Source organism: Bos indicus, chromosome 8 (genome assembly GCF_029378745.1).
Source record: "Bos indicus isolate NIAB-ARS_2022 breed Sahiwal x Tharparkar chromosome 8, NIAB-ARS_B.indTharparkar_mat_pri_1.0, whole genome shotgun sequence".
Taxonomy (NCBI): Eukaryota; Metazoa; Chordata; class Mammalia; order Artiodactyla; family Bovidae; genus Bos; species Bos indicus.
In genome coordinates this window covers 78,671,666-78,695,526 of record NC_091767.1, presented here as the reverse complement: position 1 = coordinate 78,695,526, position 23,861 = coordinate 78,671,666, and the positions used below count along the sequence as shown (strand labels likewise).

Below are 23,861 nucleotides of genomic sequence, written 5' to 3'. Positions count from 1 at the left end.
CTATTTTCTTAAAAGACATTTCTTTCACTGCCAGAGATCTTGAACATACTTCTGGTCAGTCATCCAGATGCAGTTCTTCACATAATTGATGAACTTGGGTTCCACTTTTGGAAGAGAACCACCTTTTTCTATACTTGCTTGCCTTCTACTTAATGTGTTCTCTAAAATCAGCTCCTTTTGGTGTTTTAGGAGTTTTTCTATGTTTTTGAGATTCTTGACCTTTTCATCTTGGTGTCAATAGTTTTGAGTCTTGTCATTCTGGTTTGATTTTTATGCATTTTAGACCTGGGTTCAATCCCTGGGTCATGAAGATCACCTAGAAGAGAGAATGGCAACCCACTCCAGTATTCTTGCCTGGAGAATCCCATGGGTGGAGGAATCTTGCCGACTGCAGTCCATAGGGTTGCAAAGAGTTGGGCACAACTGAAATGACTGTCAATAAAGGACAGAAATGGTATGGACTTAACAGAAGCAGAAGATATTAAGAAGAGGTGGCAAGAATACAAAGGAGAACTGTGCAAAAAAGATCTTCACGACCTAGATAATCACAATGGTGTGATCACTCAGTTAGAGCCAGACATTCTGGGAAGTGAAGTCAAGTGGGCCTTAGGAAGCATCACTTCGAACAAAGCTAGTGGAGGTGATGGAATTCCAGTTGAGCTATTTCAAATCCTAAAAGATGATGCTATGAAAGTGCTGCACTCAATATGCCAGCAAATTTGGAAAACTCACAGTGGCCACAGGACTGGAAAAGGTCAGTTTTCATTCCAATCCCAAAGAAAGGCAATGCCAAAGAATGCTCAAACTACCACACAATTGCACTCATCTCACACACTAGCAAAGTAATGCTCAAAATTCTCCAAGCCAGGTTTCAGCAATACGTGAACTGTGAACATCCAGATATTCAAGCTGGTTTTAGAAAAGGCAGAGGAACCAGAGAATAAATTGCCAACATCTGCTGGATCATGGAAAAAGCAAGAGAGTTCCAGAAAAACATCTATTTCTGCTTTATTGACTACGCCAAAGCCTTTGACTGTGTGGACCATGATAAACTGTGGAAAATTCTGAAAGAGATGGGAACACCAGATCACCTGACCTGCCTCTTGAGAAACCTGTATGCAGGTCAGGAAGCAACAGTTAGAACTGGACATGGAACCACAGACTGGTTCCAAATAGGAAAAGGAGTACGTCAAGGTTGTATATTGTCACCCTGCTTATTTAACTTCTAAGCAGAGTACATCATGAGAAATGCTGGGCTTGAGGAAGCACAAGCTTGAATCAAGATTGCCGGGAGAAATATCAGTAACCTCAGATATGCAGATGACATCACCCTTATGGCAGAAATTGAAGAGGAGCTAAAAAGCCTCTTGATGAAAGTGAAAGAGGAGAGTGAGAAAGTTGGCTTAAAGTTCAACATTCAGAAAACTAAGATTATGACATCTGGTCCCATCACTTCATGGCAAATAGATGGGGAAACAGTGGAAACAGTGGCTGACTTTAGTTTTTGGGGCTCCAAAATCACTGCAGATGGTGACTGCAGCCATGAAATTAAAATACATATATTCTTTGGAAGTAAAGTTATGACCAACCTAGACAGCATATTAAAAAGCAGAGACATTACTTTGCCAACAAAGGTCCGTCTAGTTAAGGCTATGGTTTTTCTAGTAGCCATGTATGGATGTGAGAGTTGGACTATAAAGAAAGCTGAAAGTGAAGTCACTCAGTCGTGTCTGACTCTTTGCGACCCTATGGACTGTAGCCTACCATGCTCCTCAGTCCATGGGATTTTCCAGGCAAGAGTACTGGAGTGGGTTGCCATTTCCTTTTCCAGGGGATCTTCCCAACCCAGGGATCGAACCTGGGTCTCCTGTGCTGCAGGCAGATGCTTTACCACCTGAGCCACCATGGAAGCCCCAAAGAAAGCTGAGCACTGAAGAATTGATGCTTTTGAACTGTGGTGTTGGAGAAGACTCTTGAGAGTCCCTTGGACTGCAAGGAGATCCAGCAAGTCCATCCTAAAGGAGATCAGTCCTGGGTGTTCATTGGAAGAACTGATGGTGAAGCTGAAACTCCAATACTTTGGCCACCTGATGCGAAGATCTGGCTCATTTGAAAAGATCCTGATGCTGGGGAAGATTGAGGGCAGGAGGCGAAGGGGATGACAGAGGATGAGATCGTTGGATGGACATGAGTTTGGGTATACTCCAGGATTTGGTGATGGACAGGGAAGCCTGGTGTCCTGTGATCCATGGGGTTGCAAAGAGTTGGACACGACTGAGTGACTGAACTGAACTGAACTGAAGTGACTTAGCACACACACATATTTCATATGGATTCCTTTACTGGAGCCTTTTCTTCAGCTTCCTCATTATATTCATTATCATCATCATCTTCACAGCAAGTTTGACCTTTTTTTTGGTGGAAGTTTGCCGCCACTTTCAGGAGCAGATAACTTTCCAGACATACTTAGGAGTTTCACCTTCTCCTCTTCATCTTTTGATTCTTCATCTTCCTTCACACCAACCAAGTACTGTCTACTAATATGCATGAACCATCCCTTAACTCTAAGCCACAAGTGGTGTTATTTCAAAGCTCCCAAGGGAAACCGTTGACTATATAGATGTTTTCAAAGTTGCCAACTTTGACTGTTTGCATAATTCATTGCCACTGTTTTGGTAATGTGCAATTTATCTTTTGTATCAGTTATTCTTAGAGCTAACTGTAGGTCATCTTCCATTATTGTTGTTGTTGAGTTGCTCAGCCATGTCTGACTCTTTGTGACCCCATGGACTGCAGCATGCCAGGCTTCCCTGTCCTTCACCATCTGCCATAGTTAGCAGAAACTAATGTCCATTGAGTCAGTGAAGCTATCCACCCATCTGATCCTCTGTCGAACCCTTCACCTCCTGTCCTCAATCTTTCCCAGCATTAGGGTCTTTTCTAATGAGTCGGCTCTTTGCATCAGTTGGCCAAAGTATTGGAGCTTCAGCTTCAGCATCAGTCCTTCCAATGAATATTCAGGATTGGTTTTCTTTAGGATTGACTGGTTTGATTTATTTGCAGTCCAAGGAACTGTCAAGAGTCTTCTCCAATACCACAATTCAAAAGCATCAATTCTTTGGTGCTCAGCCTTCAATTCTTCAGTGCTCAGCCTTCTTCCATTATCATCCACTTTAAAATCACAAGTTTTGGTCAGTTCTGGGGACTCAAGGACTCATGTTCATTTCAACTAAACTGTCCTTGGGGTACTGACTGGTACTTGATAGGAGAGAAAGTGGATGGAGATACAGTCATGAAGGAGGGAATCACACAGGGGTTCCTCTTGATTTTTAATTGCTTTGTGTACATTAAGTTTGGGGCCTCCCTTGTAGCTCAGTCAGTAAAGAATTTCCTGCAGTGCAGGAGACCCAGGTTCAATTCCAGGGTTGGGAAGATCCCTTGGAGAAGGAAATGGCAACCCACTCCAGTATTCTTGCCCTGAGAATCCGATGGACAGAGAAGCCTAGCAGGCTACAGTCCATGGGGTCACAAGAGTTGGATACGACTTAGAGACTAAACCACCACCACATTAAGTTTACTCATTCTTTATCTGTTTTCTTTGTTGCCAAAATTTTTTTCTCTATTCTTTTTAGGCTTTGAATTTTGTTGATGTACTTTTCTATGTTAGTAATCTTTGTTGCTGTTACTTTTTTTCCCCTTTAATTTGTTTGATTGCTTTGAGCTTTTAGGCAGTCAAATCTATTACAGTTGTGATTTCTGTCATTGGTATCACACTTAGAAAGACTACCTCCCTCCTTAGATAATACAATACTTGTTTACATTTCCTTCTAGTCCTTTATCATTTCATTTTACATTTGCAATGTATTTAGGTAAAAGGTCTTATTTCAGGAAACGACTTCAGAATATTATGTTCTAACTTAAGTGTGTATATAGCCTATTAGGATGATTAATTACTAACCAACACTGTTATATTTCTGTTGTAAATGACTCATTTGAAAAGACCCTGATGCTGGGAAAGATTGAAAGTGGGAGGAGAAGGGGATGACAGAGGATGAGATGGTTGGATGGCATCACTGACTCAATGGACATGAGTTTGATTAAACTCCAGGAGTTGGTGATGGACAGGGAGGCCTTGCGTGCTGCAGTCTATGGGATTGCAAAGAGTCAGACATGACTGAGTGACTGAACTGACTGACTTGTGTAGAGTATGTCTATTCCTGTAAATACTGTTACTCACACCTGGGCCCAGAGCCCTGCTGTGAGCATCACTTTTTCATTGCCTGAAAGTCGGGATAGACCTTGGGTTTCACATATAAGTAAGAGGGTCATCACCATAATGTTACTTGGCAAACTCAAATTCTTTTTTTTTTTTTTGCTTCTCAAACACCTAAAATTAGGATCATGTGTTTTCCTTAAGATCTATGAGAATAGTTGATATACTTCAGTCATTGGTCAGAGTGCATGTTTTGTGAGTAAAGCTCTCCTGGGGGATGGTGAAGAGGAGGGAGTAGCTGGCCCTCTGGGGACTTCATGCTTCAGCACCTGTACCAAGGCACTCCCAGCTGGGAGGACCTCAGCGCCCCAGACACCTCTCAGCACAAACAACATCATTCCATGCTGTGCATTTCTGAATGCCTCCAGCTGTAAAACAGATTGCTTTCTATGTTAGAATTAAATTTTGTCTTTTCCTTCTCTTTCTTTTGCAAAGCTTCAAATGCGAGAACAAGTGCCAGCTGTTGGATCAGAGGACTCTTCCTACAGTACAAAAGTGCATGCACTATCCCAGATTTGCAAATATGTAGAAGATGGCACATCTTGTTATTTTTGTTTTTGAGGTTCCTAAACTCATGTCTTCTAAAATGCAGGTTGCCAGTAGAGTTTTGTAGGTAGGTGACCCAGGAGAGGTGAAATGAGTGGGCAGAGAGCCATGAGGAATTCCACACATTTGGGAAATACTTTCATTAATATTTTGTATTTGTGTTTTAAATTTTGGGAGTGACTCATAGGCACTTAGTACAAAAAAGTGATGAAATTAATCTTGCCAGTAATGAGGTTGCTTGGCCTTTCTGTTAGCAGACACTGAGCTCATGGGCTGTAGGATGTTTAATTGGCTGCCTGGTGGTTTGTGAAAGCAATGTGGGTTGAGTTTCACTTTAACAAGTGTTATAGTACATCAACCTTGTCATATTGTCTCCAGATGTTATTAAAGTTAGGGAGTGATACACTGAATTGTCTGTTTTCCTTATTTAGGCAAAACAGACGTTCAGGACTCACTACTCAGACACAGTAAATTAAGGGCGGATATACTGAGTGAGCGGAGAAGGCAATGGCAACCCACTCCAGTGTTCTTGCCTGGAGAATCCCAGGGATGGGGGAACCTGGTGGGCTGCAGTCTATGGGGTCACACAGAGTTGGACACGACTGAAACGACTTAGCAGCAGCAGCAGCATACGGAGTGAAGGCTTCCCAGCTGGTGCTAGTGGTAAAGAATCCACCTGCAATGCAGGAGACCCGGTTTGACCCCTGGATCAGGAGGATTCCCTGGAGGAGGGCATGGCAACTCACTCCAGTATTCTTGCCTGGAGAATTCCATGGACAGAGGAGCCTGGTAGGCTCCTCTGCCCTTAGGGTTGCAAAGAGTTGGACATGACTGAAGCGACTTAGCTCATGTTGAATGAAATGAATACTTTGTGTGGTCTAGAAGAATAAATATTGTAACCATTGTCATGCTCTGGCTATATTTAAAAACAATAAGTGATATTAATACAGTTTGCTGCTGCTGCTGCTGCTGCTGCTAAGTCGCTTCAGTCATGTCCGACTCTGTGCGACCCCACTGATGGCAGCCCACCAGGCTCCCCCGTCCCTGGGATTCTCCAGGAAAGAACATTGGAGTGGGTTGCCATTTCCTTCTCCAATGCATGAAAGTGAAAAGTGAAAGTGAAGACGCTCAGTCGTGTCCGACTCTTCACAACCCCATGGACTGCAGCCCACCAGGCTCCTCCATCCATGGGATTTTCCAGGCAAGAGTACTGGAGTGGGGTGCCATTTGTTCTTCAAATGCCTAGTTGGAGCTCAAGGGTTATGAAATCAGACTCTTGAGTAGTGGGTTGTGAAAGTGCTAGAGACTGAATTGTGTTCCCACCAGTAGTTCATGGGGCTTCCCAGGTGGTGCTAGTGGTGAAGAACCCACCTACCAATGCAGGAGACAAAAGATGAGGGTTCAGTCCCTGAGTTGGGAAGATCCCCTGGAGGAGGGCATGGCAACGTACTCTAGTATTCTTGCCTGCAGAATCCCCATGGATAGATGATCCTGGGGGGCTACAATCCATAGGGTCATACAGAGTCAAACATGACTGAAGTGACTTAGCATGCACATCTGCACTAATTCATATGCTTAATATAATGTGACTGTATTTGGAGATATGGCTTTTAACAGGTAACTAATGTTAAGTGAGGTTGAGTTCTTACCTGATAGAACTGTTTGTATTATAAAAATTGGGAAGATCTCTCCCCCTCCACTCTCTATTTCTCTCTCCCCACATGCACACACAGAGGCAAGGCCATAGGAGAAGGCAACCAACTGCAACCAAGGTAGAGAACTCTCACTGGATATCAACCCTGTTGGTACAGAGAAATCTAGCTTCCATAACTGTGAGCAAATAAATTTCTACTGTTTAAGCCACTCGGTTTATGATAATTTGTTATGGTAGAATAAGCAGACAGAAAGGAGATAGCATGTTAAATATAGCTCCAGAGGGGATCTTCAGAGGCTGAAGGTTGAAAGCAAAAGAGTGCTTCTCTGTGAATGACCTTTAACAACCATACTGGGTGAACCAGCAGGTCTGGGAGAGGACCTGTCAGAAACATGAGACTGGGTTTACCTCTCAGCATTGCCTCATTTGGGTCTCAGATTTCCTCACCTGTGAAAAGAGGTGATGAGGTTAGCTTTTATTTAAGTTCAACCCACTCCAGTATTCTTGCCTGGAGAATCCCCATGGACAGAGGAGCCTGGCGGGCTACAGTCCATGGAGTAGCAAGAGTCAGACATGACTTAACTTCTAAACCACCACCATGAGTTACTGCATTGTTGATGGGGAGGATTTGGGGCTGGTTCCAGGAATACTGGGGGCTGTCTCACATAGGGTGCATGTCACAACTGCAGGCGCCACATCCTCTACCGGGATTGGTGACCTCAAACACAGATATAAACACAAGATGCCCTGACCTCCTGCTCAAAGAAGGTCAGTATGTCTCTCCCTGTCACACTTAGTTTTGTGTGAAAGATCCTGAAAGTTGTATGATAAGCAGTTAGTGCCTGTGAGTAGAACTTGTAATTTACTTCTGGGGGTAAATTGTTTCCCAGGACACAATTGAATTGGGTCCAGGGAAGATAGTTTCATGAGGGGCTTGAGGAAATGCCATGTGAAAGAGGGGGAAGCCAACAGAGAAAGTCTGGAGTTTCAGGAAAGCTGGCTGGTACTCAGGGTGTGGCCCTTGGGAGAATTATCTTCTTTCATTAGGCGTGAAAGAAAAGAGTATAGAGTTTGGGGAATGAGAAGTCCAAATAAATGAACTAATGTGTATATGAGCTTTGCAATGCATAAATGGGGTTCATATACATAACCTCATTGATTCTTGGCACATTTCTGCATGGGTTCAATCTTTACCAGTTGAGTACCTTGTTCTAGTTCCCAAGTAAAATATGTGATTCAGAGAGGCTAAAATGACCACCTATGTCACCAAGTTCATAGAGTGCAGATTGGAGGCTTAAACCTGTGGTTTCTGACCCCCAAGTTGGGCTCTTGAAAGGGATAGAGTAAAATGGAGTTCAGCATCTTTGGGTGAAGGTGGGGAAAAATGTTACATGTTACTCACCCTGTTTTTCTCCATTCCATCCTAATCATCCTTATAGGGTAACTAGACAAAGATCCTTTTCCAGATTCTAGGCTGAAAAGACGTCCCTACCTCAGGAACACATATTTATTCTCTCACTCTCACAAAATATAGTCTCTCTCCACTCCTTGCTTCCTTTGGTTGAGTCACATTATTTAGATGTGAAGGTGGGAAGAGATAAATCCTTGTGACCCAATGACTGAGAGAACCATTAAGAAAGAATAACTTCCTTTGAGGACAGACTTGACCTTTTCAAACTGAGACTCTCTAGCTCAAGACACCTTCCCTGTTGGTTCGTTTCCTTCAATGTGAGGATCTCATATTGAGAGGGAGACAATCAAGGAGGCTGTCACAGTCACTCTGATGAAGGACAGTGGCATCTGGAACTGGGAATTAAGATGATGATTGTGGTTGGACATTTAGGCCATGATGACTTGAATATGGACATAAAAGGGGGAATATTGTCAAGAATAGCTCCTAGGTTTCTGGCCTATGTGTTCAGGAGGATGTAAATACTATTTACTGTGAAAAAGATAATGGAAAGGGGGCCAAGTGAGATGGCGTTTCATGAGTTCAGTCCCTGTCTTATGTTAGTGAAAGTTGCAAAGAACAGAAAGTTTCTACTGGAATGGTCAGGAGTGTGTGTGGTTTGCAGAACAGAATCTACAGTAATATACTCTAGTACTTAAAAAGTAGCGCAACAGTTCAGGGATAGTGAGGTTCTTTCCTGTCTACCTACTGTGACGTGTAGCCCTTTACCCCTTTGCTTATCTCCTCATGGTTCAGGATGGCTGCTGTGACCCTGCCTTTGTACCTGCTTTACAAGTAGAAACTTGGCAGCAGGGCCAAGAGGTGGAGGGCTGTATCCTAGCAAAGATTTTCCCTTTCACTTGGGAAGGATTCTCTTCTCCAGGAACTCTTCTGACATCACATTGGCCTGATCTAAGTTTTATGACCTCCCTTAGCTAAATGGAGGCTTGGAAATGCAGTATTGTAGCTTTCTATCCTGTACAGGTAGAGAAAGGTCAAGGAGAGGGATGTGTGAATAACTTTTAAGACTTGCATATGTGGTATGAAGCTTGGGTGCTTTGTGTCATCCAAATAGAGATTTCAAGGAAAGAGGAGATATTTTGGCCCAGAGCTATTCTTCTCCTTTCCCCTCCTAAGGGGAAACATGTGATTTGGTGACAATTTTAAAATATGGGAGTTAAGATATGTGCCTCGTATCCTCAAAATAAAAGGAAAGCAGAAAAACTCTGCAAGAAATTTGATCAACCAAAAGGATGATTCCTTAATATTAACTACTATTATTGGAAGTAGGTGGCTAAAAGGACTTTAAAATAAGGGCCCAATAATTCTGTGTGTGTATCTTGCATCAACCCAGCCAGTCTCTTTGATGGTGCATGAATCTGTAGCATTAGCTTTTAATAACCTGGTCACTCTGGGCCACATTATAAGCTTTAATGCACCAATTATAATAACAGTAATAACCTTCCTGCTTCATGGGATGAATCTCATTTTACCCCATATATTTTCTCCTTGAGAAGAGATGATGAGATAAAAGCTAATGTCATCTCATAGGGGATTGTCACTGAGGAGGTGACAGTCGAGCAGAGGCCTGAAGGAAGTGAGGGAGGAACCTGCAGGGGAAAGAATTCAGGCAGAGGTGGAAGCAGGCCTGAGGACCCAAGCTGGGTTAAAAATTTTGTTACCATATAGAGACAGTTCTGGGAGAAGTCTCCCAAGAGAGAAATGGAATAGTAACATCAGTCTTCTTCATTTTAAACATTTAAAGTGAACTATGAAAATGACACATAGGAAAAGTATGATATGGGATTTCCTATTTCCACTGGCACTTTGAGCCCTTTTCCTTGCAAGCCATCTTTCCTTGTTGATTTGGTTTCTAGAACTGCATTTGCATCAATCAGGATACATGGGGTGTCAGCAACAGAAATCTTGGCTAACTTTTATCTTACATAAATGAAGTCTGGAGGTAGGAAGTTTTGGGGTTGGTTTAGCAATACAACAACTTTTCTCTCACAGGGATAAGATGACTACAGTAACTCCAAGCATCCCTCAAAGGTGCCCCAAATAGGAAGGAAGGTGAAGACCAAAAATGAAGGTCTCCCTCTTTCCAGCTCTCTGTTTATTTACAGGACAAAGATCTCCTCGGCAAAGTCCTGCTTATGTCTCACGGACTGGTATTCAGTCAACTGCCCTTCCCTGAAGATTATCAGCAAATGGTAATAGAACAGTCCCATTGACTTGCACAGAGCTTGGCTCATCCTCAGAGGTTGAGGGAGGGGTTTAGCTACTCTGAGCTTGTTGTGGCCAAACCAAATTGATTTGTATTGACTATGGACGGAGGAATAATTGCTGAGGAGTATGTAACCAGCAGTGTCTGTCACACCAGCACAACCACGAATCCTCTCAAGTTCGGTCATAGAAGAGATGAGTACTTTCCTTTTTTTTTTTTTCTGTCCAGATGTGGCTCCTCACATGCATTTCCTGACAAACCTAGAGGGTGGATTCACCTTGTCCTAAGTTGGGTTACCTCTGACGCTGACCTGAGGCAAAGATTCAAATGCAAAGAGCTTCTTTAGGAGTTGCATGGAACATTGACAAGGATGAGGAAAGTGATACGGGGATGGGAGGGCAGTCAATCAAGGATGAATTGGTCACTAGTTACCAAGGTGAGCAATTGGAGCTTAATCTTGGGGAAATTGGGAAATAGAAGAAAGCACATGCCTCAGAATGATTCCATTTAGAGGTGAGGAAGCTGAGGTATTTATCCTCCAACTCTCATTGGTCATTGGTGAGGGTTGCTTTGGAGATGTGCTAATTTTCCAGAACTCCTGGCCTGCACATGTCTGTAGGGCAATCTTCTATGGCTCTGGAAAAAGCTCTCAGGTCCAGAGATGCAGATAATTGGTGGTGGAGGTTATCCAAAGCACAAAGAGATGGTAGGATCTAAGGGACATGAGAGGGGGAGTCACAGCATTGGCCGAAAACCCTGCCTCTAAAGATGAAGAGCCCCTTCCTTAACATGCACTCAAGCTCTTTGGTGGAATGATTCTAACTTATATCTGTAACTTTATCTGTGGCCACCAGATATTGTATGCTCCTCAAAATAAGGATGGAACAGACATATAATTTTGTTGATGCAGCATCCTGCACGACACTGAGTATAACTTCTCTCTTATGTGCATTTTGTTGGTGTCATGTTGAGATAAGAGTGACTTCATATATATCACAACATTTGGGCCAGTAGTTCTTATCAGTAGTTTACATGTTGATACAACTTTTCCAGTAATACCAGTAAGTCGAGGGATAAAGTCCTTAAGAGCACAAGTTGTGTAACATGGAGTAAACCTACAGCACACCAAGGAAATGGAGATTGGGTGGATCCGCATAATCTGATTATGGTAGTGACTCAGGTGGTAACGTGCCTGCAATGCAGGAAACCCGGGTTTGATCCCTGGGTTCGAAAGATGCCCTGGAGAAGGGAATGACTACCCACTCCAGTACTCTTGCCTGGAGGATCCCATGGACAGAGGAACCTGGCAGGCTACAGTCCATGGGTTCACAAAGAGTCGAACATGACTGAGCAAAGAACACTTTCACTTTCTTTCAGTCAGCCCAGTGAAAAAATTCAGTATTGCAAATTCCAGAACATAATCACATTTTACATCTAGAGATTTCCTTGTGTCTCCTTGGAATCCAAATGAGAAGAAGCATAACAATTTCTAAGGTCTATATGGAACATAAGCTGTTTTATAAATGTGGAATAATCCATTGAGGATATAAGTAATGTTGAAGAGGCATCCCCAAAAAACCTTGCTTTTGATGTAATCTAGTCAAATGGATTATTTTTTTTCCTCCCGCCCCACCCCCACCTTCCCTGGTTCATTTTTGCCAAAGTGAGTTTCCATATGTTTCATCTAAATGAGTCACATTCAGAGAAATCATTCAAATTATCTGTGGGCACAGATACTTTTCTTTCATTTGTGGCCTGAAGGTGGGTAGTTATAGGGAGTGGGAAACGATGGTGGGCTTTTCTCCAAACCCCAAATCTTTGGCTTGCTGTGATTCTCTGAGCTCTCTGCAGCTCTAGGTTTATTCTCTACCAGAGGGAAATAGCCATAGCAAATTGCAAAGATTATTCAATTTCAGTCCACTTTAAGTGCCCTTAAAGGGAGACTGTACTCATGACTTCTCAAGGGATAGGCGATGCATCTTGCCACGAATAAAGTGCTGGTTGAGAGGTTTTAAATCACATTTTAGCTTGGAAGACTAATATTGGAGGCAGTCCTCTTCCTAAAAAGTAATACCATCTGTGTCACTGACTGTAAAGAGCACAGAGAGTTGGGGGTGGGGGAGAGACCAGAGCTAACTTGTTTAAAGAATGATAGAACCATTCCATGACTGTCTTTCAAGAGACATAAATGCCTTACCCAGATTAATAAAGACCGTCATTGCATTTTACGCTTAGTGTCAGGGATGCAATTACTTTCTGTGTCTCCCTAAGTCACCTTTTATCAGTCAACCTGAAATACATACACATCTGAATCCAAATGAATCACTGCATTTGATATATGCTTGAAAAAGAAATTTTTGTGGACTGTATTTATTTAATGCTTTGTTTGATTTTCACCTTTCTCATCAAAATTCATCTTTATTGAGTGACCATTTATGGAGCACTCACATCTGAATGGCCTAGACAGGGAGTTATTCTTGACTCCCCCGCCCTTCGACGTGGTTTCTGTTTTCAAACGAATGGGTACACTGAATATTTTGTAGATTTTGTTGCTCTTTGGATTCTATAATCTCCATGGTCTCTTGGAAAGGACTCAACTCAGTTCCACGCACCCTTGCTGAGCACAGACTGTGCCTGATGTTGGGGTAAGAAACCAGCCAGCCTGCCTGGAATCCTGCACAGCTGCCAGCCTCTCATAGAGACCACCCACAGCAGGATCCCCACAGACACTTGGCTTTGTCCCAGGAACAACAGGGAAGGAGCAGGTGAGGAAGGAAGGGAAAAAAGAAATGAAGGAAAGAGGGAAGGTAGGAAGGAAGGAAGGAATCAGAGCTCTAAAAATTTCATATTGTTCCAAGCAGAAACCATCATGTGTGTGATAGGAATATAGTCGAGGTGGAGGCAAACATCTTGTCTTTCCCGTTTGCATCTGTGAGCATTACTCCGCTGGACAACATTCCATGTGTGGACAGCGTGATACACCCTGACTCCTTCAATTTCAGCTCTAAATGTTTTTGAGATCAGTGAATCTAAAAATCTCCCATGCAGATGAGGTGGCTCATGTCCAACCCTAGCTGTTCCCTTTCTGCTTCCACAGCCACCTTGGCTTGGGGCTGGGGCGGAAATCTGTGTCTCTCTGCCTTTCTTCTTGCTCACTGCTCTCACTGGCTGGACAGGATTCCCATAATAACCACCCGGCTAGCCCTGTCAGGCTGACTTATCTCAGAGGCTGAGGTTTCCCTGGTGGCTTACAAGGTAAAGAATCTGCCTGCAATGCAGGTTTGATCCCTGGGTCAGGAAGATTCCCCTGGAGAAGGGAAGGGCTACCCACTCCAGTATTCTTGCCTGGAGAATCCTATGGACAGAGGAGCCTGGCGGGATACAGTCCATGGAGTTACAAGAGTCAGACATGAGTGAGCAAGTAACACTTTAACTTTCAAGGTGTGTGGAAGTTGACTGTGACCTGTGCAAACAACAGAGTCTGGAATTAAGTTGGGATTAATGTGTCTTTTAGATTGCCCTTATTAATTTTTTAATGTAGTTATTATTTAGACCCTGCCTATTTCTAAAGTATCTTTGAGATGAGTGACAATAAAAGAAAGAAAAGTAATTAGACTCATATAATAAGGAATGAAAACTTATATACGAAATGATAAACCCAGGCTAAAATAGCTACTATTATTATAATACTCACTTTAGTAATGAGTTCTTAGGCAATCAAAAATGTAAAATGAAGTGAGGACTAAACTTTAATCATCTGATGTTAAAAAGGATACATACTCATTCACCAGGAGGTGAGTTTGCTCCCTAGATCACTAACTCTTAATTGAAACTTACTATATGGATCCTTGAATACAGGCAGAGACTAACAAACATTTTTAATGGTGGTATCTTTCAAGTTGTAGAATTTTTTTTTAATATGTCTGTCCCTCATAGAGTGAAGAAAGTTGATTGGTTCCCATAGGAGAAGGGAGGTCTTTTTTAGTTTTTCAGGGTTATTAATACTTCATCTGAGCTGTATCTTACTCATGCCAGAAACATGGACATGAGCTTTTTGGTAGGAAGAATGATGGATGGTCCACTTTGTCTTATGCCAAGAAGTTCACATTCCAGGCTCCTAAAGAGCTTATGACACGCTTTCCTTGCAAGGGTATCTTGTCATGGTTACACAGTTACTTGGTTACACAGTAAAGCCTTCATTAAGAATTCTTTTATGTTTCCCAAAGGAATTCTCCTATATTTTTTCCTTTTAATTTTTTTCTCTTTATTGATATAAAATTGACAGCATTGTGTGAGTTTAAGGTATAGAACTTGATGATTTGATACACTTATATGTTGGGCAATGATTATGACAATAAAGTTAGTTGGCACCTCCATCTGGACTTCCCTGGTGGAATAGTTATAAAGGACCCCCTGCCAATGCAAGAGTTGCAAGAGACATGGGTTTGATTCCTGGCTTGGGAAGAACCCCTAGGGCATGGCAACTCACTCCAGTATTCTTGCCTGAAAAATTCCATGGACAGAGGAACCTGGAAGGCTACAGCCCAAGGGGTCACAAAAGAGTCAGACACAACTGAGCACACACGCAAAGCCCACAATACCTCCTTCACCCCACATAATTTTTTTTTTTGGTTGTGATAACATGTAAGATCTACTCTGTTAGAAACTTTCAAGTATATAAGAAGTATTGTTAACTAGAGTCACCTTGCTGAACCTATTTGTCTTATAACTGGAAGTTTGTACCCTTTGACTGTTGTCTTCCCATTTCCCTCCCAGCTCCCCCTAGTCCTTGGCAACCACCACTCTACTATCTGTTCCTATGAGTTTGGCATCTTTATATTTCATATATAAATGAAATCATACAGTATTTGTCTTTCTCTGTTGGACTTTATTTCACTGAGCATAATACCCTCAAGTCCATTCATGTAGTCACAGTGGCAAGATTTCCTTCTTTTTATGGCTGAATGATACTCTTTTGAACATACACACCACAATTTCTTTATTCCTCTATTGAAGGTCACTAAAATTGTTTCCATATCCTGGCTATTGTGAATAACCCTGCAATGAAAATAGGAGTGGGGATATTTCTTGGAGGTAGCAATTTCAATTAGAGATTCTTGAAATTGCCTCTCCTGGCTCACCCTCAAGGTCCTTGGAATAAGAATTGGTGGACCTTTAGTGCTTAGGTCTGTTCCTAAAATTCTCTGATTATTTTCAGGGAAAACTCCAGGCCTGCCTAACATCTTTTGCATCCTGCTAAGAGCATGGTACTCTGCAACCCGAGGGGTCACTTATGATATCTGCTGTTACCGAGTGCTGGTTTCGAATCGCATAGGAGATGAGAACCAAGCTTTGGATTGATTGAAATCCCATTTCAGCAGTCAGTGCCACAACTAATTTTGGTGATCCTTAGTATTTGACAAAAATGTTCATCATGAATATTTAGAGGATTTAACTTTTAAAGTTCTGCCTAGTGCAATGACATCACAAATGAATAATACTGCATTTCCCAACTTCAAAGGCTGACAAATAGTTTGATGAAAGCAGCGAATCGAGTCTGGCTCAGAGCCACTTATGCAGCAGACATAGATCCCAGATGTTAAATGTTAAATATCATTTAAGAACAGTAGTGCACTCAAGCAACAGAACATTGTACTGGGGTTGGCGACATTGTCCCCGTCAGGAGAGAACACAAGAAGGAAGTGATATGGGGGATAAAAACACATGAAAAACATTTAATAACCCTCAGAACATATGGAAATTAATGATATTCAAAGCTTACCGAATACCAAGATTTTTCAGCTTAAAATAATCTTCCTGCTGATGCTCAGTTCCTGGAGGGCTCCCAAAACGCCACAGAGAAAATTAGATGCAAGCAAAAAAAAGCAAATCTCTGAGATTCAGGGAAGGGTTAGAAATAAAGTAGAATTATTTTTGACTAGTTGAAGAGACAGTGACACAAATACAACACCAGACTGAGACTTGGGTCCACGTCCCAGTTTTCTCCATACCCACTCTAATTGGTCTTGGACAAGATTCTTGTCCCTAGCTTATTTGTAAGGTGTTTTATTTCAATGTTTTAGGTCTTTTGTATCTTTAAAACCATATAATCTATGCATATGACAGAGACCTGATAGCCTGATGGACTTCTATCTCTACTAAATCTGTACTGAAGTAATAAACTTTCCCCCCTGACCACCCAGTACCTGGAAATCTGATGAGATTTCAAAGAGGAAGGGCAGCTCCTCTTTGGAGCTCAACTAGCACTACATCCGGCTGCCCCAAGAACAGACCATGGAGTGGAGAAATGACCAGTGAACGAAATGGAGCGCTAATCTCCTGGAAGCTGTATGTAACCACTTTATCCATTCATTCTCACCTATTGCTGCTTGAAATAGGGATTAAATTGACTAATAGGGTCTGGCAACCCTAAATCCCAGGAGTGAAGTTTCTCCAGTGACAGAGTTCTCTAGCTTAAAAAAAAAAAAAAAAGGCACTCCCCAGGGCCGGTGAATGTACTCAACAGTGACATATCTGAATCTCTTACACTCATTGACTATAATTGAATCAGAGCTTCAAAATCCTTGAACTCTGTCTTCCATTTAACCCTAGGACCTTACTGGCAAACAAGATGCCTTCTGGAGAGTGGACCAAACCAGAAAGCTTTTAACTGACTCTGGATTCAAGAACGATGGACTTTCAAAGAGCTTTGAGGCCTGTGAGAATCACGGAAGTGTTGGGAGGTCACCAGCAGATTTCTGAATTATTAACACATGTTTAACAATTAAAGAACAACATAGTGACAGGCTATCAAGGCAATTAATTATTTAGTTGTACAAAGTAAAGAGTGGAAAAAGAGATTAAGTATAGTGGATAGGACTCTTAGGCTGTGAAGACAGATATGTCTGAAATGCTTGTCATAAAACTTTACTTATTTGAAATCAAATCACATCTGATTTCAACCCTCCCCCCCGCCCCCCATTCCCCCCGCCGCCTCATTCCACAGGGCTGGTGCAAGTTTAATGTCAGGTGAGATTCTTAGCATACTTTCCCCATCTATTTCCAGGGTCATGTATGAGTTCTTATTGAGAAAGGGAGCTGAGGATCAGAGTCCAAGACTACATAGTGGGTCTGATGCTTCCAGGAGCTCTGGAATTCTGAGCTATGCTGGGGGAAAGGAAAAATCTTGCTTAAGGCTTGAATTTACCCCCCACTTCATTGCTTCTCAAAGGAAGTGAGGGAGCCAGCTGTGAATGGAAACCCAGCAGCCCTCCAGCCAACGTAGGGCCATCTCAGTTCTTCTCTGCTGCACTTGTTCCCTGCAGAAGCTTTAAGTTCTCTCCCAATTTCTTTTGGAATACCTGCTACCATCCCCTCTGAACTGCGAACCCCAATCTCTTCAAAAACTCAGACTTTCATAAGAGAATGAAAGAGACGTTGGCTTCCAGAAGCTTTGTCATTTGTTTGTTTTGCCTAGCAAAATAACTTTCTCTAGATTCAGGAAGCACAAAAGCCCAGCTACCTGCATGGAATTGCAGATGGAGCTGAGTGTGAGGGAAGACACTGAAGGGCAAGACCAAATTAGCACATCAACAAGCTATCCCATACCCTCCCACTCTCCCCCCCATCCTCTGCCCCAATAAATATTGGGATTCCTTTAACTCAGATGTCCAGGGCTCTTTCCTAAGCAACTCTCCCACACAAAGCTAGGGGTGTGATACTTACCCAGAGTTTTCAAGGGCTGAGTGTGTGAGCCCAGGTTCAAGGCAGCATTTTGCCTCCTGACGTGAGGAGGCAGCTCTGAGTAGCAAGAGCAAATGTATTGATAGGGTGTCTGGATGACTAGTGATTCCTAAGTATGAGAGCAAGAGAAGAAGGAAGACTGCATTTTCAATGCTCCTTGGTGAGGAGGATCCTTCATCAAAGAGTTTATGACTAGCATTCAGGATGAACTGGTGCGAAATGTTGCAGCGCCACGGCGGCCATCTGGGAAGGAACCGAGGGCTCCCTGGCTGCCATGAAACTGAGAGGCCTGAGGTTATGACAGTTAAGTACATGGAAAACCATCTAACAGAATCCCCAAGAATGACCTCCTCTCTTCTCACCCCTCTAATAAAAATTTCCTCTGACTTCAAGGTTTTTTTCTTTATTTTGACCCTTAGTAAAATAGAAATTAAATAATTCTTATATTTCTTTATTTAAGGTTTGTCTTCCTTATAAGCTCCATGAGCACAGGGGCCGATATTTGACTTGATCTTCCTAGGATTTCCAGCACCTAGCACAGAGCTTAGGGCACAATAGGTGCTCAATAAATATTTTGGCTGGGTGAATGAATAATCCAGGTAAAGAACATTTTTATTCTAAAGATGTCCCTAGTCACTTAGCCCAGAGAGCAATCTCTCTTCCTTTGCATGTCCAGAGCACTAATTACTTATGTGATTGAGTTATCACAGAATGTAAAATGCCTTGCATCTTACACTTGCCCAGCACAAGTACCTGCAAGCCCCCATTGGCACTTTGTAAGGTCACAGAGGGCAGAGCTGATGACTCGAGAGGCCCTGATTCTCTATGGCAATAGCACTGAGCTCTGAGCCTAGTGGGAACCTCATATACAGTATTTACAGATAACTGTTCTGTTTAGAAATAAATGTTTGGCATTCAGCCTTTTCTTCTTTTTTTTTTTCCACTGTGTTATTTTTATTTATTTATTTTTAAAGTTTATTTTATTTTTAAACTTTACAATATTGTATTTGTTCTGCCATATATCGAAATGAATCCGCCACAGGCATACACGTGTTCCCCATCCTGAACCCTCCTCCCTCCTCCCTCCCCATACCATCCCTCTGGGTCGTCCCAGTGCACCAGCCCCAAGCATCCAGTATCGTGCATCTAACCTGGACTGGTGACTCGTTTCATATGTGATATTATACATCAGCCTTTTCTTGCAAATAGGGCTATTCATGTAATGAAAATCCTTTTGCTGGAAATCAGCTGTAGATCCTTCTGTTACAGAACAATATATGCATTTGTAAAAAAAAAAAAGCACTTTGTGTATTAAACATAAGAGAATTTATGGAGAAATCAGGATTGGGAGTAGGCAGTTCAAAACCTGTGTACAACTCTGTAACCTCAAGCCTTATGAAAACAAGAATTGCTACCTTAGCTGGAAAAGGCCTCATGGATACTAAAATGCACAAAACCAGCAGGGTGCAGATGCCTGGTCTGTGGGCACTGAGAGAACGCATTTGGAAGTGAGCCCCTGAGCCCACCTGCCACTGGCAGGGGATGCTGTGAGGCTGGGGGTGATGGAAGGGGAGCCCTCGCTGCAGGTACATATCTTAAGGTTTCTTAAAACTGAGCTGAAAGGGCTCTCTGCTTGTGCAGCAGGCACCGTTCAGGATCTTTCCTTTGATGCTGGAGGTTCTTTCTGTTCTGTGTCCTTTTCCTAGGAAAATTCACCTATGAACCGACAAGAGTAGCTCATTATATAGATATTGTTCCCTTATTTAATGACCGTGTGTGAAGTATTTGTACAAAACAGACTGTACTTGTGTTTGATCTTGATCTGCTTCCAATGTTCAAGAATGTAGTTCTACTCAGAACTATGGGTTTAAATGTTTTTCTCTCACACCGTTTCCTAAAAATAATAATGACGACCATATGACAACTATATGATAACAATAATGACAACTACTTCTTTCCACATCTACACCCTTAGGGATAAGCCTCATTTGGCTCAGAGTGTGGGCTGTCTTGGTGAATGCTCCCTTCGAATTTGAAAAGAATGTGTACTCTGCTGCTGTTGGAAGAAGTAGTCTATGGATGTCAATCATACCCAATTCACTGATGGAGGTGCTGCATTGACTGTGTCCTTACAGATTTCCTGCCTGCTAGATCTGTCTTTTTCTGAGCAGGATATTGAAATTTCCAACTGTGAGAGTGGACCCAAGTGTTTCACCTTGTAGTTCTGTCAGTTTTTCCCTCTCATATTTTGATGTCCTATTGTTAGGTACATACTCCTTAAGAATTGTGATGTCTTCTTAGAGAATTGACCCCTTTATCATACTTAAAGCCTTTCTTTATCCCTTAAAACTTTCCTTGCTCTGAAGTCTGATCTGTCTGAAATTATTCTCCTGCCTTCTTTAGATTACTGTTCAGTCAGTTCAGTTCAGTTCAGTTGCTCAGTCGTGTCCCACTCTTTGTGACCCCATGAATCACAGCACGCCAGGCCTCCCTGTCCATCACCAACACCCGGAGTTCACTCAAACTCACGTCCATCGAGTTGGTGATGCCATCCAGCCATCTCATCCTCTGTTGTCCCCTTCTCCTCCTGCCCCCAATCCCTCCCAGCATGAGAGTCTTTTCCAATGAGTCAACTCTTCGCATGAGGTGGCCAAAGTATTGGAGTTTCAGCTTTAGCATCAGTCTTTCCAAAGAACACCCAGAACTGATCGCCTTTAGAATGGACTGGTTGGATCTCCTTGCAGTCCAAGGGACTCTCAAGAGTCTTGTCCAATACCAGAGTTCAAAAGCATCAATTCTTCAGCGCTCAGCTTTCTTCACAGTCCAACTTTCACATCCATACATGACTACTGGAAAAACCATAGCCTTGACTAGACGGACCTTTGTTGGCAAAGTAATGTCTCTGCTTTTGAACATGCTATCTAGGTTGGTCATAACTTTCCTTTCAAGGAGTAAGCGTCTTTTGATTTCATGGCTGCAATCACCATCTGCAGTGATTTTGGAGCCCCCCAAAAATAAAGTCTGACACCATTTCCACTGTTTCCCCATCTATTTCCCATGAAGTGATGGGACCAGATGCCATGATCTTCTTTTTCTGAATGTTGAGCTTTAAGCCAACTTTTTGACTCTCCACAGTTTACTGTGATCCACACAGTCAAAGGCCTTGGCATACTCAATAAAGCAGAAATAGATGTTTTTCTGGAACTCTCTTGCTTTTTCCATGATCCAGCGGATGTTGGCAATTTGATCTCTGGTTCCTCTGCCTTTTCTAAAACCAGCTTGAACATCAGGAAGTTCACAGTTCACTTATTGCTGAAGCCTGGCTTGGAGAATTTTGAGGATTACTTTACTAGCGTGTGAGATGAATGCAATTGTGTGGTAGTTTGAGCATTCTTTGGCATTGCCTTTCTTTGGGATTAGAATAAAAACTGACCTTTTCCAGTCCTGTGGCCACTGCTGAGTTTTCCAAATTTGCTGGCATATTGAGTGCAGCACTTTCACAGCATCATCTTTCAGGATTTGGAATAGCTCAACTGGAATTCCATCACCTCCACTAGCTTTGTTTGTAGTGATGCTTTCTAAGGCCCACTTGACTTCACATTCCAGGATGTCTGGCTCTGGCTCTAGGCGAGTGATCACACCATCATGATTATCTGGGTCATGAAGCTCTTTTTGTAGTTTTTCTGTATATGCTTGCCACGTCTTCTTAATATCTTCTGCTTCTGTTAGGTCCATACCATTTCTGTCCTTTATCGAGCTCATCTTTGCATGAAATGTTCCTTTGGTATCTCTAATTTTCTTGACGAGATCCCTAGTCTTTCCCATTCTGTTGTTTTCCTCTATTTCTTTGCATTGATTGCTGAGGAAGGCTGTCTTATCGCTTCTTGCTATTCTTTGGAACTCTGCATTCAGATGCTTATATCTTTCTTTTTCTCCTTTGCTTTCCACTTCTCTTCTTTTCACAGCTATTTGTAAGGCTTCCCCAGACAGCCATTTTGCTTTTTTGCATTTCTTTTCCATGGGGATGGTCTTGATCCCTGTCTCCTGTACAATGTCACAAACCTCATTCCATAGTTCATCAGGCACTCTATCTATCAGATCTGCCCTTAAAATCTTTTTCTCACTTCCACTGTATAATCATAAGGGATTTGATTTAGGTCATACCTGAATGGTCTAGTGGTTTTCCCTACTTTCTTCAATTTAAGTCTGAATTTGGCAATAAGGAGTTCATGATCTGAGCCACAGTCAGCTCCTGGTCTTGTTTTTGTTGACTGTATAGAGCTTCTCCATCTTTGGCTGCAAAGAATATAATCAATCTGACTTTGGTGTTGACCATCTAGTGATGTCCATGTGTAGAGTCTTATCTTGTGTTGTTGGAAGAAGGTGTTTGCTATGACCAGTGCATTTTGTTGGCAAAACTCTTTTAGTCTTTGCCCTGCTTCATTCTGTATTCCAAGGCCAAATTTGCCTGTTACTCCAGGTGTTTCTTGAATTCCTACTTTTGCATTACAGTCCCCTATAATGAAAAGGACATCTTTTTTGGGTGTTAGTTCTGAAAGGTCTTGTAGGTCTTCATAGAACTGTTCAGCTTCTTCAGAGTTACTGGTTGGGGCATAGACTTGGATTACTGTGATATTGAATGGTTTGCCTTGGAAACAAACAGAGATCATTCTGTCGTTTTTGAGATTGCATCCAAGTACTGCATTTCGGACTCTTTTGTTGACCATGATGGCCACTCCATGTCTTCTGAGGGATTCCTGCCTGCAGTAGTAGATATAATGGTCATCTGAGTTAAATTCACCCATTCCAGTCCATTTCAGTTCACTGATTCCTAGAATGTCGGCATTCACTCTTGCCATCTCTTGTTTGACCACTTCCAATTTGCCTTTATCCATGGACCTGACATTCCAGGTTCCTATGCAATATTACTCTTTATAGCATCAGACCTTGCTTCTATCACCAGTCACATCCACAGCTGGGTATTGTTTTTGCTTTGGCTCCATCCCTTCATTCTTTCTGGAGTTATTTCTCCACTGATCTCCAGTAGCATATTGGGCACCTACTGACTGGGGAGTTCCTCTTTCAGTATCCTACCATTTTGCCTTTTCATACTGTTCATGGGGTTCTCAAGGCAAGAATACTGAAGTGGTTTGCCATTCCCTTCTCCAGTGGACCACATTCTATCAGATCTCTCCACCATGACCCGCCCATCTTGGGTTGCCCCACAGGCATGGCTTAGTTTCAGTGAGTTAGACAAGGCTGTGGTCCTAGTGTGATTAGATTGACTAGTTTTCTGTGAGTATGGTTTCAGTGTGTCTGCCCTCTCATGCCCTTTTGCAACACCTACTGTCTAACTTGGGTTTCTCTTACCTTGGGCGTGGGATATCTCTTCACGGCTGCTTCAGCAAAGCACAGCCGCTGCTCCTTACCTTGGACGAGGGGTATCTCCTCACCACCACTCTTTCTGACCTTCAACGTGGAGTAGCTCCTCTAGGCTCTCCTGCGCCCGTGTAGCCACCGCTCTTTGGACGTGGGGTTGGTCCTCCAGGCCGCCGCCCCTGGCCTCGGGCGTGGGGTAGCTCCTCTCCACCGCCGCCCCTGACCTCGGACTTGGGTAGCTCTTCTCGGCCATTCCTGTGCCGTTGCACCCTGGCACTCTTGGCCGCTGCCCCTGACCTCGGACGTGGGGTAGCTCCTCTCGGCCACGCTTAGTGCGCCCGTCGCAGCCGCCCGCGCTTGGTGCACCGGTTGCAGCCTCTAGAGAAATCTGTATGCAGGTCAGGAAGCAACAGTTAGAACTGGACATGGAACCACCGACTGGTTCCAAAGAGGAAAAGGAGTACGTCAAGGCTGTATATTGTCACCCTACTTATTTAACTTCTATGCAGAGTACATCATGAGAAACGCTGGACTGGAAGAAGCACAAGCTGGAATCAAGATTGCTGGGAGAAATATCAATAACCTCAGA

General features: G+C 42.8%; 1 pseudogene; it reads right to left on the bottom strand.

The window, feature by feature from the left end:
• On the bottom strand, positions 1-23,699 carry LOC109562562 (nucleophosmin pseudogene; annotated as a pseudogene).
• Between the last annotated feature and the right edge of the window lie 162 nt (positions 23,700-23,861).